Here is a 19,375-nt window from a genome sequence, read left to right as displayed (position 1 = left end):
ATGCTCATTAAAATGGAATAAGAGAATCGTGCATAATATGCAAATCAAACATTCTAGCGATTGAGAAAAAGAAATCCTGTTATCGTTGTTGAAAGAACCCTCAATGTTCAATAACGTTTTATGAACCATTCGTTTTGAAAATGTTTCAGACCTTTTTTCGGGTTTTTCTTGTGTATTTCATTTATTACCTTTTGAAATTGGTATAGCGTTTGTTAGTTGTTCATCGCTTACATTGAAATTAGTTAGGCTACGCATTCGTTTTTCATAGATTTCAATTGCTGTGTTAGGTCTTCTTATCAGGCTGACATCCTTATTATCAGTACATGTTAACTTGTTTGGTCCACACTGCTGTGATTGCTGTGTGTTACCTGTTAGGGCTACCTCACTCTTGTTGCTATTTTTATCTGTTACGTCTACATCGCTGTTATAACTGTTTGCTACATGTTCACCGTGCATCGTAATCAATGCATTTGGTTATCTTTTAAGCCTATCTTGCCATTTGTTACCTCTTACTTCTGCATCAATGTCATACTTGCATATTTCTCGCAAGTTTTGCGTGTCTGTCATTGCTGTATTCTTGTTAACTCTACCTCACTATCATTGCTACATATGTTACTAGTTAGCATTACATTCGTATCATTACTATACGTCGGTCTACATCCCTGTCATCATTACATGTTACCTGTTGATTCTACCTGTCAATCAATGGGATTTGTTACATTCTGGGTTTGCATTGCTATGATTGTAGGGTGATTGTGTCATTCCAGGGCTGTGTCAGCGTTGGTCAGCTGTGTGACCAAAGCCAACCAGTGTGGCTGGAACGAAACACGTGCTTCCATACTGAGCCTGTATTCTGTGGTGTACATTTACAAAGAGGAATTCGACGTAGTATTTGACCCGTCGTTGAATCTTGCCAATGTCCGTCAGAGTTTTGATTGTCCAGCAGGTAAGGATGGTTGTTTCTAATTTCTGTCAGGTGTTGGTGGTGGTCAGTATTTTGGGTCCAAGCTGTTGACTAGATTTGTATAACTTGAATGACACACTCAATTTCCACACACACACAAACACACACACGAACATGCGCGTATGCGCACATACATATACATGAATTATAGTTTGTGATTGTTTTTTTTATAGTCATATTGTGCAATATATTGAACAAATGTTAAGATATTTGTTATATAGGTTAACAGAACTATAGAAATTAAACATTAATAATGAGACATGCCCTTATGATTATCCATTAAGTGTATGTTTAGGTCTCACTCATGATATTACATATATGTAACTTATAACATTACAGACACACAGACACATACACAGACACACAGACAAACAGACACAGAGAGAGAGAAAAACAGAAGCGCATGCACGCACGCGCACACACACACACACACACACACACACACACACACACATGTACACATTGACTCACTCACTCATTCATTCATTCACTCATGTTCAGACGTGCAAACCAACCTTCTCATTGCACATTATTTTCATTTTGGTGTTTCAGAGATATTTGAAGACTGCCCAACTGACTGGACTACAATCTGGGAAAATGCCTACGAAGCCTGCTCCCCATCTCTGGAAGCACTCAACATATCCACTGACACGCTGGACACCTGCATGTGAGTACATGTAGTACCTTTTCCTGCCTTTTGTTTTCTGCAGTCCGCCAATGCGATTTAGAATCTAACATTGGTGTTGAAACGTCTGGGGGAGCTTTACAATATTACACTTTGAGAAGATGATCTGATACTAGAGGACTATGTGCGCCATGCTGACGCTATGGATGTATCCTCCTTGCTGAATCCTGTTAGGTAGAAAAAAGCGAGGGACTAACTGAAAATATTGTAGAATGAACAGGAAAACTGCACGCAGAGATCCAGGCTTTGACTTTGACACAAAACCGACAGCCTGAAGGAATCTGGAAAACAGTTGTTTTTTTCAGAGGTGCCCCAATGTCTTCTCACAGGATTAATGAAGGAATGAAGGTGGGCCTTTACACAACATGCAGGGGGTTGTAAGAGTAGCATTATTTTAGTCTCACTTACCGTTCTGAATCATCTAAACTTCACCTTCACCTTCACCTCTCCCGTAGTCTGGGTTCAGACCGTTGGGGCACCGCTGTTGACCTGGCCACCACCCCTCTCCACTCTTCACGGTTTTCTGATTTCCTCAGAGCGTCACCGAGCGTCAAGCCTGTCCACCCCCGGATGTTGTCTTCCCATCTCTTCTTCTGCCGTCCTCTCCTTCTGCCTCCTTGTACGGTGCCTTGCAGGAACGTTTTGGCAAGACCAGATGATCGGGAGATGTGTCCATACCACCTAAGTTTGCGTTTTTTCACTATGGACAGAAGGTCTTCGTAGGGTCCAATACTTTGCTTGATTCTGTTCTTCACTTCCGTGTTAGTGATGTGGTCTCTGTAGGAGATGCCAAGTAGTCTACGAAAGCATCTCATCTCGACAGCTTGGATTCTTCTCTCGATGTCTGCAGTCAGGGTCCAAGTCTCGCAGGCGTAGAGCAATATTGATATAACCAGGGAACGCATCAGTCTGATTTTTGAGCTGAGAGCGATGTTTTTGTTGTTCCAGATGGTGTTCAGCTTGTTGAGTGCCATTGTTGTTTGGGCAATTCTCGAGAGTACTTCTGGTTTAGATCCTTCATCTGACACGATTGCTCCCAGATATTTGAAGCTGTGGACTGTTTTAAGCTTTTCGTCGTTGACTTTGATGTCAATGCTGATGCCGTTGGTGTTGTTAGTCATCAGTTTGGTTTTCTCCGCACTGATTTGCATTCCATACGATGTGGAGGCTTTGTCTAGATGTTTGACCAGGCTTGCCAGTTCTTCTTTTCCAGCCAGTCCATCAATGTCGTCGGCAAAACGTAGGTTTGTGATTGTTCTGCCGCCTAGAACTGCAAGAATTTATAGGCGTGTGGTGTGTGTGTGTGTGTGTGTGTGTGTGTGTGTGTGTGTGTGTGTGTGTGTTACAGACACTACGTGAGCACCTTGAAGTGCGTGGTGTTCGTGCTCAGAGTCCAGCGCTATGACTGCAGTGTACAACAGCTGCAGAAGATGTCGGTGAAAGACCAGAAGTCTCCCTTTTATCAACTGGACATCCACGACAACTTTACTGTCTGCAGGGAGCTTGGTGAGAAAGAGATACAATTTGTGCGAGCAGGCATAGTCCACACACACACACACACTTACTATGAACCTCCTTCGTGATACACCAACATCATAAAACAGTGAGTTGTACTCAAGTGAGTCACAGAATATGTGTGTGTGTATGCGTGGAGAGAGAGAGAGAGAGGGAGAGTGTGTTTATGTGTGTGCTGACATAAGCACAATACCATAATTCAAAACAATTGGTACGTTCAGATTACAGTTGATGGGGTTACGGAGGAATGTAAATCATGTATCTTTGGATTTGCACACTGGAGCATGCATGAACGTGAACTGAGATGTGTCTTATCACAGAATCTCCCCAGGACTTATAATTAGAAATATAAGGCATTCCAAAACAAGCAAAAAGAAGCAACAAGATAAAATGCAATCAAAATAACACAATGAAACATTTCCGTCATGTGAAAACTCTGATCGTTCCTCCTTCTTAGACTTGCAGCACTGTGCTGAGCTCAGTATTGTATCTCCATTCTGTATCTGCAATGCCATGGTGTTTGTTGGTGTGTGACCCAGGTGTGATACCGGCCATCAGCGTGAATCTGGACTCTGTGTCGCTCTGCACCGTCCCTGACGCCGTTTTCTATGTGGGGCACTACTGGTGCGACGACAACGACAGAGAAGACAACAACGAAACGATGATGATGAAGGATCTTCCACCTAACCCCTGCACGTGAGTCTTACAGTTCTGTCTCACGTAGTAAGAATGTAACATAATTTGTGTCTTTTAGCTTTATTCCCTCTTTAGGGCGAGGGTTGAGGTAAAAAAGCACGTTAGTTGCTTGTCTATTACCCTCGATATTAAAGATTCAGTATTGTCTTGTCTTTTGTTGAATCTTTACTTTTGTTCTAGTACTGGTGTCACGGAACATTTTTGTACGTGAATGTCAGGTAGTTTGGCTTCAAATACTAGTAGTCTTAATTTTGTTTTGAATTTAGATTTGTGCACACATAACTCCAAACACATCTATATACTTGACAGGTGAACATATATGGTGTAAATCATATCATCAGATACATGATTGTATTTTTGCCATATGCATGCTGTTTTGACCTTACCTTACTTTTGTTTATATTCCATGCTACATTTATAAATATCTATCAGCAGAAATATACATCACATATCTAACATTTGTATATATACATTGTTGTCCTGTCAAAGTTGTTTTATTTGTATCGCTACAATTTCATCAAAAATATTAATTCAACCAACAGGAGGATATTGAAGAGGAACCGCTGCATACAGGCCAGGCTGGGGGAACTGGGTTTGAGGTGTGATGTGGGAGAGACAGGCGGAACACTGGGGTCTTCGCCACTTGTGCGAAAGTCCAACACCTCTCTTGCACGTGAAACTAATAAATGCTCAGGTGGGTGGCTGAAAGTGGTTAACCCCTTGACTGGTGCTGAAATAGATATGCTGGTCAGAGAAGGGCTGTCACTTCAGAAAGACTGTGCTTCTCAGGTCGGGGTGGGAGTCACCATTGTTTATTTGGACTTCTTCCTCCAGGGATTGCAATGCTTTTGTTAATAAGGAAAATCTGCACTTTACAGTACACAAAATAACTGCAGTTAGATTCAATGCTGATCCCTTTTTACCCATGCTCAGCAGTCATGGATTAATGAAACAACTCTTATGTTTCTGTTTGTTCTTATCACGTTATGACCTTGAAACCTACACCAATAGAATTGTAATGTTTGAGTTTTGGCTGATAGAGTGGACGAGAAAATATTTTTTTACATTTTTTTTTTTTTTTTCATCAGGGTAATTTTTATTCACGTTCTTGCCGAGAAATGATTCAGGGATATGCTGTGCATTTACTGACACTAAGCATGTCAGTTGGTTAGAAGCATACACAAGCAAAGATAAATGTTACTTTTTTAACATTTCACTGTAGGACAGAATCTTTTGTCTGTAATAGAAACATCACAAAAGGCATCATTTTACCGTAACAAGCTTGTTCATATTGGTTCATGCACACTTTGGTATATTTGTTTCATAGTTGCTATGTTGTTTATGAAATTGTTTCATTTCTAATAATCAGTGTCACTCTGGCTGTACCTTTCCAGATTATGTTGAGAACTTGGGACGAGCAGATTCATGTTTCAATGTGACGGATCCAGCCCAGTTGGCCTGTTTAATCTTCGCTGGACCTTTCTATCAAAAAGACCCGGCACCATTCGAAGCAACGTGCAGGTGAATGCTCATTAAAATGGTATAATAGAATCGTGCATAATATGCAAATCAAACCTGGCGATTGAGAAAAATGAAAGCTGTTATCGTTGTTGAAAGAACCCTCCTTGTTCAATTACTTTCTATGACCCATTTATTTTGAAAATGTTTCAGACCTTTTTTCGGGTTTTTCTTGTGTATTTCATTTATTACCTTTTGAAATTGATATAGTGTTTGTTAGTTTTTCGTCGCTTACGTTTAAATTAGTTAGCCTATATATTAGTTTTCCATAGATTTCAATTGCTGTGTTAGGTCTTCTTATCAGGCTGACATCCTTATTATCAGTACATGTTAACTTGTTTGGTCCACACTGCTGTGATTGTTATGTGTTACCTATTAGGTCTACCTCACTCTCATTGCTATATGTTATCTGTTACGTCTACGTCACTGTTATAACTGTTTGCTACATGTTCACTGTGCATCGTAATCAATGCATTTGGTTATCTGTTAAGCCTTTCTTGCCATTTGTTACCTCTTACTTCTGCATCAATGTCATACTTGCATATTTCTCGCTAGTTTTGCGTGGCTGTTATTGCTGTATTCTTGTTAACTCTACCTCACTATCATTGCTACATATGTTACTAGTTAGTATTACATTCGTATCATTACTGTATGTCGGTCTACATCCCTGTCATCATTACATGTTACCTGTTGATTCTACCTGCCAATCAGTGGGATTTGTTACATTCTGGGTTTGCATTGCTATGATTGTAGGGTGATTGTGTCATTCCAGGGCTGTGTCAGCGTTGGTCACCTGTGTGACCAAAGCCAACCAGTGTGGCTGGAACGAAACACGTGCTTCCATACTGAGCCTGTATTCTGTGGTGTACATTTACAAAGAGGAATTCGACGTAGTATTTGACCCGTCGTTGAATCTTGCTAATGTCCGTCAGAGTTTTGATTGTCCAGCAGGTAAGGATGGTTGTTTCTAATTTCTGTCAGGTGTTGGTGGTGGTCAGTATTTTGGGTCCAAGCTGTTGACTAGATTTGTATAACTTGAATGACACACTCAATTTCCACACACACACAAACACACACACGAACATGCGCGTGTGCGCACATACATATACATGAATTATAGTTTGTGATTGTTTTTTTATAGTCATATTGTGCAATATATTGAACAAATGTTAAGATATTTGTTATATAGGTTAACAGAACTATAGAAATTAAACATTAATAATGAGACATGCCCTTATGATTATCCATTAAGTGTATGTTTAGGTCTCACTCATGATATTACATATATGTAACTTATAACATTACAGACACACAGACACATACACAGACACACAGACAAACAGACACACAGAGAGAGAAAAACAGAAGCGCATGCACGCACGCGCACACACACACACACACACACAGAAACACACACACACACACACACACACACACACACACACACACACACACACACACTCACACACACACATGTACACATTCACTCACTCACTCATTCATTCATTCACTCATGTTCAGACGTGCAAACCAACCTTCTTATTGCACATTATTTTCATTTTGGTGTTTCAGAGATATTTGAAGACTGCCCAACTGACTGGACTACAATCTGGGAAAATGCCTACGAAGCCTGCTCCCCATCTCTGGAAGCACTCAACATATCCACTGACACGCTGGACACCTGCATGTGAGTACATGTAGTACCTTTTCCTGCCTTTTGTTTTCTGCAGTCTGCCAATGCGATTTAGAATCTAACATTGGTGTTGAAACGTCTGGGGGAGCTTTACAATATTACACTTTGAGAAGATGATCTGATACTAGAGGACTATGTGCGCCATGCTGACGCTATGGATGTATCCTCCTTGCTGAATCCTGTTAGGTAGAAAAAAGCGAGGGACTAACTGAAAATATTGTAGAATGAACAGGAAAACTGCACGCAGAGATCCAGGCTTTGACTTTGACACAAAACCGACAGCCTGAAGGAATCTGGAAAACAGTTGTTTTTTTCAGAGGTGCCCCAATGTCTTCTCACAGGATTAATGAAGGAATGAAGGTGGGCCTTTACACAACATGCAGGGGGTTGTAAGAGTAGCATTATTTTAGTCTCACTTATCGTTCTGAATCATCTAAACTGCAAGAATTTATAGGCGTGTGGTGTGTGTGTGTGTGTGTGTGTGTGTGTGTGTGTTACAGACACTACGTGAGCACCTTGAAGTGCGTGGTGTTCGTGCTCAGAGTCCAGCGCTATGACTGCAGTGTACAACAGCTGCAGAAGATGTCGGTGAAAGACCAGAAGTCTCCCTTTTATCAACTGGACATCCACGACAACTTCACTGTCTGCAGGGAGCTTGGTGAGAAAGAGATACAATTTGTGCGAGCAGGCATAGTCCACACACACACACACACTTACTATGAACCTCCTTCGTGATACACCAACATCATAAAACAATGAGTTGTACTCAAGTGAGTCACAAAATATGTGTGTGTGTATGCGTGGAGAGAGAGAGAGAGAGAGGGAGAGTGTGTTTATGTGTGTGCTGACATAAGCACAATACCATAATTCAAAACAATTGGTACATTCAGATTACAGTTGATGGGGTTACGGAGGAATGTAAATCATGTATCTTTGGATTTGCACACTGGAGCATGCATGAACGTGAACTGAGATGTGTCTTATCACAGAATCTCCCTAGGACTTATAATTAGAAATATAAGGCATTCCAAAACAAGCAAAAAGAAGCAACAAGATAAAATGCAATCAAAATAACACAATGAAACATTTCCGTCATGTGAAAACTCTGATCGTTCCTCCTTCTTAGACTTGCAGCACTGTGCTGAGCTCAGTATTGTATCTCCATCCTGTATCTGCAATGCCATGGTGTTTGTTGGTGTGTGACCCAGGTGTGATACCGGCCATCAGCGTGAATCTGGACTCTGTGTCGCTCTGCACGGTCCCTGACGCCGTTTTCTATGTGGGGCACTACTGGTGCGACGACAACGACAGAGAAGACAACAACGAAACGATGATGATGAAGGATCTTCCACCTAACCCCTGCACGTGAGTCTTACAGTTCTGTCTCACGTAGTAAGAATGTAAAATAATTTGTGTCTTTTAGCTTTATTCCCTCTTTAGGGCGAGGGTTGAGGTAAAAAAGCACGTTAGTTGCTTGTCTATTACCCTCGATATTAAAGATTCAGTATTGTCTTGTCTTTTGTTGAATCTTTACTTTTGTTCTAGTACTGGTGTCATGGAACATTTTTGTACGTTAAGTTCAGGTAGTTTGGCTTCAAATACTGTCTTAATTTTATTTTGAATTTAGATTTGTGCACACATAACTCCAAACACATCTATAAACTTGACAGGTGAACATATATGGTGTAAATTATATCATCAAATACATGATTGTATTTTTGCCATATGCATGCTGTTTTGACCTTACCTTACTTTTGTTTATATTCCATGCTACATTTACAAATATCTATCAGCAGAAATATACGTCACATATCTAACATTTGTATATATACATTGTTGTCCTGTCGAAGTTGTTTTATTTGTATCGCTACAATTTCATCAAAAATATTAATCCAACCAACAGGAGGATATTGAAGAGGAACCGCTGCATTCAGGCCAGGCTGGGGGAACTGGGTTTGAGGTGTGATGTGGGAGAGACAGGCGGAACACTGGGGTCTTCGCCACTTGTGCGAAAATCCAACACCTCTCTTGCACGTGAAACTAATAAATGTTCAGGTGGGTGGCTGAAAGTGGTTAACCCCTTGACTGGTGCTGAAATAGATATGCTGGTCACAGAAGGGCTGTCACTTCAGAAAGACTGTGCTTCTCAGGTCGAGGTGGGAGTCACCATTGTTTATTTGGACTTCTTCCAGGGATTGCAATGCTTTTGTTAATAAGGAAAATCTGCACTTTACAGTACACAAAAATAACTGCAGTTAGATTCCATGCTGATCCCTTTTTACCCATGCTCAGCAGTCATGGATTAATGAAACAACTCTTATGTTTTTGTTTGTTCTTATCAAGTTATGACCTTGAAACCTACACCAATAGAATTGTAATGTTTGGGCTTTGGCTGATAGAGTGGACGAGAAAATATTTTTTTACATTTTTTTTTTTTTTTCATCAGGGTAATTTTTATTCACGTTCTTGCCGAGAAATGATTCAGGGATATGCTGTGCATTTACTGACACTAAGCATGTCAGTTGGTTAGAAGCATACACAAGCAAAGATAAATGCTACTTTTTTAACATTTCACTGTAGGACAGAATCTTTTGTCTGTAATAGAAACATCACAAAAGGCATCATTTTATCATAACAAGCTTGTTCATATTGGTTCATGCACACTTTGGTATATTTGTTTCATAGTTGCTATGTTGTTTATGAAATTGTTTCATTTCTAATAATCAGTGTCACTCTGGCTGTACCTTTCCAGATTATGTTGAGAACTTGGGACGAGCAGATTCATGTTTCAATGTGACGGATCCAGCCCAGTCGGCCTGTTTAATCTTCGCTGGACCTTTCTATCAAAAAGACCCGGCACCATTCGAAGCAACGTGCAGGTGAATGCTCATTAAAATGGAATAATAGAATAGTGCATAATATGCAAATCAAACATTCTGGCGATTGAGAAAAAGAAATCCTGTTATCGTTGTTGAAAGAACCCTCAATGTTCAATAACGTTTTATGAACCATTCGTTTTGAAAATGTTTCAGACCTTTTTTTCGGGTTTTTCTTGTGTATTTCATTTATTACCTTTTGAAATTGGTATAGCGTTTGTTAGTTGTTCATCGCTTACATTGAAATTAGTTAGGCTACGCATTCGTTTTTCATAGATTTCAATTGCTGTGTTAGGTCTTCTTATCAGGCTGACATCCTTATTATCAGTACATGTTAACTTGTTTGGTCCACATTGCTGTGATTGCTGTGTGTTACCTGTTAGGGCTACCACACTCTTGTTGCTATTTTTATCTGTTACGTCTACATCGCTGTTATAACTATTTGCTACATGTTCACTGTGCATCGTAATCAATGCATTTGGTTATCTTTTAAGCCTATCTTGCCATTTGTTACCTCTTACTTCTGCATCAATGTCATACTTGCATATTTCTCGCAAGTTTTGCGTGTCTGTCATTGCTGTATTCTTGTTAACTCTACCTCACTATCATTGCTACATATGTTACTAGTTAGCATTACATTCGTATCATTACTATACGTCGGTCTACATCCCTGTCATCATTGCATGTTACCTGTTGATTCTACCTGTCAATCAATGGGATTTGTTACATTCTGGGTTTGCATTGCTATGATTGTAGGGTGATTGTGTCATTCCAGGGCTGTGTCAGCGTTGGTCAGCTGTGTGACCAAAGCCAACCAGTGTGGCTGGAACGAAACACGTGCTTCCATACTGAGCCTGTATTCTGTGGTGTACATTTACAAAGAGGAATTCGACGTAGTATTTGACCCGTCGTTGAATCTTGCCAATGTCCGTCAGAGTTTTGATTGTCCAGCAGGTAAGGATGGTTGTTTCTAATTTCTGTCAGGTGTTGGTGGTGGTCAGTATTTTGGGTCCAAGCTGTTGACTAGATTTGTATAACTTGAATGACACACTCAATTTCCACACACACACAAACACACACACGAACATGCGCGTGTGCGCACATACATATACATGAATTATAGTTTGTGATTGTTTTTTTATAGTCATATTGTGCAATATATTGAACAAATGTTAAGATATTTGTTATATAGGTTAACAGAACTATAGAAATTAAACATTAATAATGAGACATGCCCTTATGATTATCCATTAAGTCTATGTTTAGGTCTCACTCATGATATTACATATATGTAACTTATAACATTACAGACACACAGACACATACACAGACACACAGACAAACAGACACACAGAGAGAGAAAAACAGAAGTGCATGCACGCACGCGCACACACACACACACACACACACACACACAGAAACACACACACACACACACACACACACACACACACACACACACTCACACACACACATGTACACATTCACTCACTCACTCATTCATTCATTCACTCATGTTCAGACGTGCAAACCAACCTTCTTATTGCACATTATTTTCATTTTGGTGTTTCAGAGATATTTGAAGACTGCCCAACTGACTGGACTACAATCTGGGAAAATGCCTACGAAGCCTGCTCCCCATCTCTGGAAGCACTCAACATATCCACTGACACGCTGGACACCTGCATGTGAGTACATGTAGTACCTTTTCCTGCCTTTTGTTTTCTGCAGTCTGCCAATGCGATTTAGAATCTAACATTGGTGTCGAAACGTCTGGGGGAGCTTTACAATATTACACTTTGAGAAGATGATCTGATACTAGAGGACTATGTGCGCCATGCTGACACTATGGATGTATCCTCCTTGCTGAATCCTGTTAGGTAGAAAAAAGCGAGGGACTAACTGAAAATATTGTAGAATGAACAGGAAAACTGCACGCAGAGATCCAGGCTTTGACTTTGACACAAAACCGACAGCCTGAAGGAATCTGGAAAACAGTTGTTTTTTTCAGAGGTGCCCCAATGTCTTCTCACAGGATTAATGAAGGAATGAAGGTGGGCCTTTACACAACATGCAGGGGGTTGTAAGAGTAGCATTATTTTAGTCTCACTTATCGTTCTGAATCATCTAAACTGCAAGAATTTATAGGCGTGTGGTGTGTGTGTGTGTGTGTGTGTGTGTGTGTGTTACAGACACTACGTGAGCACCTTGAAGTGCGTGGTGTTCGTGCTCAGAGTCCAGCGCTATGACTGCAGTGTACAACAGCTGCAGAAGATGTCGGTGAAAGACCAGAAGTCTCCCTTTTATCAACTGGACATCCACGACAACTTCACTGTCTGCAGGGAGCTTGGTGAGAAAGAGATACAATTTGTGCGAGCAGGCATAGTCCACACACACACACACACTTACTATGAACCTCCTTCGTGATACACCAACATCATAAAACAGTGAGTTGTACTCAAGTGAGTCACAAAATATGTGTGTGTGTATGCGTGGAGAGAGAGAGAGAGGGAGAGTGTGTTTATGTGTGTGCTGACATAAGCACAATACCATAATTGAAAACAATTGGTACATTCAGATTACAGTTGATGGGGTTACGGAGGAATGTAAATCATGTATCTTTGGATTTGCACACTGGAGCATGCATGAACGTGAACTGAGATGTGTCTTATCACAGAATCTCCCTAGGACTTATAATTAGAAATATAAGGCATTCCAAAACAAGCAAAAAGAAGCAACAAGATAAAATGCAATCAAAATAACACAATGAAACATTTCCGTCATGTGAAAACTCTGATCGTTCCTCCTTCTTAGACTTGCAGCACTGTGCTGAGCTCAGTATTATATCTCCATCCTGTATCTGCAATGCCATGGTGTTTGTTGGTGTGTGACCCAGGTGTGATACCGGCCATCAGCGTGAATCTGGACTCTGTGTCGCTCTGCACGGTCCCTGACGCCGTTTTCTATGTGGGGCACTACTGGTGCGACGATAACGACAGAGAAGACAACAACGAAACGATGATGATGAAGGATCTTCCACCTAACCCCTGCACGTGAGTCTTACAGTTCTGTCTCACGTAGTAAGAATGTAACATAATTTGTGTCTTTTAGCTTTATTCCCTCTTTAGGGCGAGGGTTGAGGTAAAAAAGCACGTTACGTGCTTGTCTATTACCCTCGATATTAAAGATTCAGTATTGTCTTGTCTTTTGTTGAATCTTTACTTTTGTTCTAGTACTGGTGTCACGGAACATTTTTGTACGTGAATGTCAGGTAGTTTGGCTTCAAATACTGTCTTAATTTTGTTTTGAATTTAGATTTGTGCACACATAACTCCAAACACATCTATATACTTGACAGGTGAACATATATGGTGTAAATCATATCATCAGATACATGATTGTATTTTTGCCATATGCATGCTGTTTTGACCTTACCTTACTTTTGTTTATATTCCATGCTACATTTATAAATGTCTATCAGCAGAAATATACATCACATATCTAACATTTGTATATATACATTGTTGTCCTGTCGAAGTTGTTTTATTTGTATCGCTACAATTTCATCAAAAATATTAATCCAACCAACAGGAGGATATTGAAGAGGAACCGCTGCATTCAGGCCAGGCTGGGGGAACTGGGTTTGAGGTGTGATGTGGGAGAGACAGGCGGAACACTGGGGTCTTCGCCACTTGTGCGAAAATCCAACACCTCTCTTGCACGTGAAACTAATAAATGCTCAGGTGGGTGGCTGAAAGTGGTTAACCCCTTGACTGGTGCTGAAATAGATATGCTGGTCACAGAAGGGCTGTCACTTCAGAAAGACTGTGCTTCTCAGGTCGAGGTGGGAGTCACAATTGTTTATTTGGACTTCTTCCAGGGATTGCAATGCTTTTGTTAATAAGGAAAATCTGCACTTTACAGTACACAAAATAACTGCAGTTAGATTCCATGCTGATCCCTTTTTACCCATGCTCAGCAGTCATGGATTAATGAAACAACTCTTATGTTTTTGTTTGTTCTTATCAAGTTATGACCTTGAAACCTACACCAATAGAATTGTAATGTTTGAGTTTTGGCTGATAGAGTGGACGAGAAAATATTTTTTAAATTTTTTTTTTTTTCATCAGGGTAATTTTTATTCACGTTCTTGCCGAGAAATGATTCAGGGATATGCTGTGCATTTACTGACACTAAGCATGTCAGTTGGTTAGAAGCATACACAAGCAAAGATAAATGTTACTTTTTTAACATTTCACTGTAGGACAGAATCTTTTGTCTGTAATAGAAACATCACAAAAGGCATCATTTTACCGTAACAAGCTTGTTCATATTGGTTCATGCACACTTTGGTATATTTGTTTCATAGTTGCTATGTTGTTCATGAAATTGTTTCATTTCTAATAATCAGTGTCACTCTGGCTGTACCTTTCCAGATTATGTTGAGAACTTGGGACGAGCAGATTCATGTTTCAATGTGACGGATCCAGCCCAGTCGGCCTGTTTAATCTTCGCTGGACCTTTCTATCAAAAAGACCCGGCACCATTCGAAGCAACGTGCAGGTGAATGCTCATTAAAATGGAATAAAAGAATCGTGCATAATATGCAAATCAAACCTTCTGGTGATTGAGAAAAATGAATGCTGTTATCGTTGTTGAAAGAACCCTCCTTGTCCAATTACTTTCTTTCATTATTTTGAAAATGTTTCAGACCTTTTTTCGGGTTTTTGTTGTGTATTTCATTTATTACCTTTTGAAATTGGTATAGCGTGTGTTAGTTGTTCATCGCTTACATTGAAATTAGTTAGGCTACGCATTCGTTTTTCATAGATTTCAATTGCTGTGTTAGGTCTTCTTATCAGGCTGACATCCTTATTATCAGTACATGTTAACTTGTTTGGTCCACATTGCTGTGATTGCTGTGTGTTACCTGTTAGGGCTACCTCACTCTCATTGCTATATGTTATCTGTTACGTCTACGTCGCTGTTATAACTGTTTGCTACATGTTCACTGTGCATCGTAATCAATGCATTTGGTTATCTTTTAAGCCTATCTTGCCATTTGTTACCTCTTACTTCTGCATCAATGTCATACTTGCATATTTCTCGCAAGTTTTGCGTGTCTTTCATTGCTGTATTCTTGTTAACTCTACCTCACTATCATTGCTACATATGTTACTAGTTAGCATTACATTCGTATCATTACTATACGTCGGTCTACATCCCTGTCATCATTACATGTTACCTGTTGATTCTACCTGTCAATCAATGGGATTTGTTACATTCTGGGTTTGCATTGCTATGATTGTAGGGTGATTGTGTCATTCCAGGGCTGTGTCAGCGTTGGTCAGCTGTGTGACCAAAGCCAACCAGTGTGGCTGGAACGAAACACGTGCTTCCATACTGAGCCTGTATTCTGTGGTGTACATTTACAAAGAGGAATTTGACGTAGTATTTGACCCGTCGTTGAATCTTGCCAATGTCCGTCAGAGTTTTGATTGTCCAGCAGGTAAGGATGGTTGTTTCTAATTTCTGTCAGGTGTTGGTGGTGGTCAGTATTTTGGGTCCAAGCTGTTGACTAGATTTGTATAACTTGAATGACACACTCAATTTCCACACACACACAAACACACACACGACCATGCGCGTGTGCGCACATACATATACATGAATTATAGTTTGTGATTGTTTTTTTTATAGTCATATTGTGCAATATATTGAACAAATGTTAAGATATTTGTTATATAGGTTAACAGAACTATAGAAATTAAACATTAATAATGAGACATGCCTTTATGATTATCCATTAAGTCTATGTTTAGGTCTCACTCATGATATTACATATATGTAACTTATAACATTACAGACACACAGACACATACACAGACACACAGACAAACAGACACAGAGAGAGAGAAAAACAGAAGCGCATGCACGCACGCGCGCACACACACACACACACACACACACACACACACACACACAGAGAAAAACACACACACACACACACACACACACACACACACACACACACATGTACACATTCACTCACTCACTCATTCATTCATTCACTCATGTTCAGACGTGCAAACCAACCTTCTCATTGCACATTATTTTCATTTTGGTGTTTCAGAGATATTTGAAGACTGCCCAACTGACTGGACTACAATCTGGGAAAATGCTTACGAAGCCTGCTCCCCATCTCTGGAAGCACTCAACATATCCACTGACACGCTGGACACCTGCATGTGAGTACATGTAGTACCTTTTCCTGCCTTTTGTTTTCTGCAGTCTGCCAATGCGATTTAGAATCTAACATTGGTGTTGAAACGTCTGGGGGAGCTTTACAATATTACACTTTGAGAAGATGATCTGATACTAGAGGACTATGTGCGCCATGCTGACGCTATGGATGTATCCTCCTTGCTGAATCCTGTTAGGTAGAAAAAAGCGAGGGACTAACTGAAAATATTGTAGAATGAACAGGAAAACTGCACGCAGAGATCTAGGCTTTGACTTTGACACAAAACCGACAGCCTGAAGGAATCTGGAAAACAGTTGTTTTTTTCAGAGGTGCCCCAATGTCTTCTCACAGGATTAATGAAGGAATGAAGGTGGGCCTTTACACAACATGCAGGGGGTTGTAAGAGTAGCATTATTTTAGTCTCACTTATCGTTCTGAATCATCTAAACTGCAAGAATTTATAGGCGTGTGGTGTGTGTGTGTGTGTGTGTGTGTGTGTGTTACAGACACTACGTGAACACCTTGAAGTGCGTGGTGTTCGTGCTCAGAGTCCAGCGCTATGACTGCAGTGTACAACAGCTGCAGAAGATGTCGGTGAAAGACCAGAAGTCTCCCTTTTATCAACTGGACATCCACGACAACTTTACTGTCTGCAGGGAGCTTGGTGAGAAAGAGATACAATTTGTGCGAGCAGGCCTAGTCCACACACACACACACACACACACACACACACACACTTGCTATGAACCTCCTTCGTGGTACACCAACATCATAAAACAGTGAGTTGTACTCAAGTGAGTCACAGAATATGTGTGTGTGTATGCGTGGAGAGAGAGAGAGGGAGAGTGTGTTTATGTGTGTGCTGACATAAGCACAATACCATAATTCAAAACAATTGGTACGTTCAGATTACAGTTGATGGGGTTACGGAGGAATGTAAATCATGTATCTTTGGATTTGCACACTGGAGCATGCATGAACGTGAACTGAGATGTGTCTTATCACAGAATCTCCCTAGGACTTATAATTAGAAATATAAGGCATTCCAAAACAAGCAAAAAGAAGCAACAAGATAAAATGCAATCAAAATAACACAATGAAACATTTCCGTCATGTGAAAACTCTGATCGTTCCTCCTTCTTAGACTTGCAGCACTGTGCTGAGCTCAGTATTATATCTCCATCCTGTATCTGCAATGCCATGGTGTTTGTTGGTGTGTGACCCAGGTGTGATACCGGCCATCAGCGTGAATCTGGACTCTGTGTCGCTCTGCACGGTCCCTGACGCCGTTTTCTATGTGGGGCACTACTGGTGCGACGACAACGACAGAGAAGACAACAACGAAACGATGATGATGAAGGATCTTCCACCTAACCCCTGCACGTGAGTCTTACAGTTCTGTCTCACGTAGTAAGAATGTAACATAATTTGTGTCTTTTAGCTTTATTCCCTCTTTAGGGCGAGGGTTGAGGTAAAAAAAAGCACGTTAGTTGCTTGTCTATTACCCTCGATATTAAAGATTCAGTATTGTCTTGTCTTTTGTTGAATCTTTACTTTTGTTCTAGTACTGGTGTCATGGAACATTTTTGTACGTGAATTTCAGGTAGTTTGGCTTCAAATACTATCTTAATTTTATTTTGAATTTAGATTTGTGCACACATAACTCCAAACACATCTATAAACTTGACAGGTGAACATATATGGTGTAAATTATATCATCAAATACATGATTGTATTTTTGCCATATGCATGCTGTTTTGATCTTACCTTACTTTTGTTTATATTCCATGCTACATTTATAAATATCTATCAGCAGAAATATACGTCACATATCTAACATTTGTATATATACATTGTTGTCCTGTCGAAGTTGTTTTATTTGTATCGCTACAATTTCATCAAAAATATTAATTCAACCAACAGGAGGATATTGAAGAGGAACCGCTGCATACAGGCCAGGCTGGGGGAACTGGGTTTGAGGTGTGATGTGGGAGAGACAGGCGGAACACTGGGGTCTTCGCCACTTGTGCGAAAGTCCAACACCTCTCTTGCACGTGAAACTAATAAATGCTCAGGTGGGTGGCTGAAAGTGGTTAACCCCTTGACTGGTGCTGAAATAGATATGCTGGTCACAGAAGGGCTGTCACTTCAGAAAGACTGTGCTTCTCAGGTCGGGGTGGGAGTCACCATTGTTTCTTCTTCCTCCAGGGATTGCAATGCTTTTGTTAATAAGGAAAATCTGCACTTTACAGTACACAAAAATAACTGCAGTTAGATTCCATGCTGATCCCTTTTTACCCATGCTTAGCAGTCATGGATTAATGAAACAACTCTTAAGTGTTTTTTTTGGGGGGGGGTTGTTGTTATGAAGTTATGACCCTAAAACCTACACCAAAAGAATGGTAAAGTTTGTGTTTTGGTTATTTTTTGTTGTTTTTTTTTCATCACGGCAATTTTTGTTTATGTTCTTGCCGAGAAATGTTTCAAGGATATGATGTACAGTTGCTGACACTAAGCATGCTGGTTTGTTAGAAGCATACACAAGCAAAGATTAATGTTGTTTTTTTATATTTCACGTTGGACAGAATCTTTTGTCTGTAATAGGAACATCACAAAACGCATCGTTTTACCGTAACATCCTTTGTATATTTCTTTCATAGTTGCTATGTTGTTCATGAAATTGTTTCATTTCTAATAATCAGTGTCACTCTGGCTGTGTCTTTCCAGATTATGTTGAGAACTTGGGACGAGCAGATTCATGTTTCAATGTGACGGATCCAGCCCAGTCGGCCTGTTTAATCTTCGCTGGACCTTTCTATCAAAAAGACCCGGCACCATTCGAAGCAACGTGCAGGTGAATGCTCATTAAAATGGAATAATAGAATCGTGCATAATATGCAAAAAACATTCTGGTGATTGAGAAAAAGAAATCCTGTTATCGTTGTTGAAAGAACCATGCAGTTGGTCCTTGTTCAATAACTTTCTATGACCTATTCATTTTGAAAATATTTCAGACATTTTTTCGGGTTTTTGTTGTGTATTTCATTTATTACCTTTTGAAATTGACATAGTGTTTGTTAGTTTTTCGTCGCTTACATTGAAATTCGTTAGCCTACATATTAGTTTTTCATAGATTTCAGTTGCAGTTTTAGGTCTTCTTATCAGGCTGACATCCTTATTATCA

The sequence above is a fragment of the Babylonia areolata genome, chromosome 19 (genome assembly GCF_041734735.1).
Source record: "Babylonia areolata isolate BAREFJ2019XMU chromosome 19, ASM4173473v1, whole genome shotgun sequence".
NCBI classification, from domain to species: domain Eukaryota; kingdom Metazoa; phylum Mollusca; class Gastropoda; order Neogastropoda; family Buccinidae; genus Babylonia; species Babylonia areolata.
Note: the sequence above shows the minus strand (reverse complement) of the source record.